Source organism: Sinocyclocheilus grahami, unplaced genomic scaffold (genome assembly GCF_001515645.1).
Source record: "Sinocyclocheilus grahami isolate Dianchi unplaced genomic scaffold, SAMN03320097.WGS_v1.1 scaffold1782.1, whole genome shotgun sequence".
Lineage (NCBI taxonomy): Eukaryota > Metazoa > Chordata > Actinopteri > Cypriniformes > Cyprinidae > Sinocyclocheilus > Sinocyclocheilus grahami.
Genome location: NW_015506961.1, coordinates 138,600 through 141,136, shown reverse-complemented (window position 1 = coordinate 141,136; position 2,537 = coordinate 138,600).

The following is a 2,537-nucleotide window of genomic DNA, read 5'->3' as shown; positions in this document are numbered from 1 at the left end:
GTGTGTGTGTGTGTGTGTGTGAGTGTGTGAGAGAGAGTGTGTGTGTGGGTGTATGTGTGTGTGTTTGTGTGTGTACCTGGTATTTATCACGTTATGGGGACCAAATGTCCCCACAAGGATAGTAATACTAGTAAATTTTGACCTTGTGGGGACATTTTTGAGGTCCCCATGAGGAAACAAGTTTATAAATCATACAGAATGAGTTTTTTTGAGAAAGTAAAAATGCACAAAGTTTCCTGTGAGGGTTAGGTTTAGGTGTAGAGCAATAGCACATACAGTTTGTACAGTATAAAAACATTACGCCTATAGAGTGTCCCCATAAAACATAGAAACACAACATGTGTGTGTGTGTGTGTGTGTGTGTGTGTGTGAAAACTAATTTACACCGGTGAACGTGAGCACAGCAGCATCACAGCACTAATATCTGCTCATCTTCTAGCAGAGGATTATTCTTCATACAACACATTTTTTCTTGTCTTGGGCATCAATCTCACTGATATTTTCTGAAATCAAGAACACACATTGCCAGTGAGGCAAAAACGCACTTCATTCTAAAATATTCTGTAAAAGAGGCCTTATATTATGCACTTCTGCTTGATTTAAATGCATCTTGTTTTGAGGATATTTATATATTTTCGCAGGACGACAAGACAAAAATCCTAATTGCAGAAGAGGATGTTGCAGTCGAAGACGTCCATTAGATCAGGCAGAGACAGATTTGTATTTTATTAGCTCTTGTATGAGCGATCGTGCCGGTCAGGAGTCACACACTCCACTGTCTGAAGAGACTCCAGTCCTCTCAATCACAAACAGCCACAAACACATTTTCCTCCATGAATAGGTTTTTCTGGATTTGTTTTCTTATGCAGATCATGCGTTGAATGAGATCTGCTGCGTTTGGCATTCATGCTAATGGACTGTCAGCCTGCAGACTTGATATGCATGTCTGTAAAGATATATCAAATAATCTGGTGATCTGTTTGGAGAAAACACACGACCATCTCAGTTCTGAACGCGCATCTCGATCTCAGTTGTCCAAAATGCCGAATCAAACAACATAGCTTTGCTCTCAGCTATTATAGGAAAATTTAGTTTTAGTGTTCTCAGTTAAAGTTCTTTAAAATCCTCCCAGTTCCATTTAAATAGTAAATTAAGGCGTTCTGCATGACTGATATTCTGGAGGAGTGTTGATGTGAGTCTGTGAACAGTAACGCTTCATTCTCTACTGCTTTTAGATAATCAAGACGGATGTTCCACACACAGACGCTCTAATTCACTTATATCTCTGCATTATGAGCATCCAGCCCACACACACACACACACACACACACACTCACTAACACACACACACACACACTCACTCACTCACTAACACACACCTACACTAATGATTAGTGCAGTGTGAGATCAGGATGAATGTGTCTCTCAGAGCAGATTTAAAAAGCCTCCTGACTTTCGGTCAGCGGTGGATCAGAGCTCGCCAGTGATGTTCTTTCTCAGGGAAATCTTCTGTATGTGTTAGACAATCTTTAATCTAACCATAACATGATGAAGTCTTTTGTTCTTGTATTGGTGGAGACTTCAGATTCATTTAAAGTCGGTCTGTGTTTGAGTGAAAGCGTCTCGATCTCATCACTGCCGATATTTAATCCTTCATTTGTGTGCAGCAATAAAGTCTCATCAGGTTAAATTCAGTGTCATTTGAAATAAGATTAAAGTGAATCCCTTGGCAGATCAACTTTATAAAAAACTCAATGTTCATATGGTTCTGCTCTGAGATGTGAATGAAGAACTGAGGTTTAGGTGTTTGTTCTGTAATATTATCTGCCTCCTTTACTCCTTTAGTTTTTAATTTACACTCCAGCTTTCTTATTTTAGATGTTGGTTGGTGTTGTTTCGCAGTGAGAACACACACACACACACACACACACACACACACACACACACACACACACACACACACACTCACACACACACACACACACACACACACACTCTTTCACACACACACTGACACACACACACACACACACACACACTCTCTCTCACACACACACACACACACACACTCTCACACACCACTCACTCACACATTTACTCACTCACTCACACACTTACTCACTCACTCACACACTCACTCGCTCACTCACACTCACTCACACATTTACTCACTCACTCACACACTTACTCACTCACTCACACACTCACTCGCTCACTCACACTCACTCACACATTTACTCACTCACTCACTCACTCACACACACACACACACTCACTCTCGCACGCACGCACACACACTCACTCTCACACACTCACTCACTCACACACACACACACACACACTCACACACACTCTCTCTCACCCACACACGCACACACACACACACACACACACTCTCTCACACACACTGACACACACACACACACACACAAAACACGGCAGTCAAACCAGCTCTGAAGTAATGAAGCAGATGCCAGTAAAGACCACTGAATCTGTTCAACATCACGACTGTTTATGAATCATTGTGCTTGTTTAGT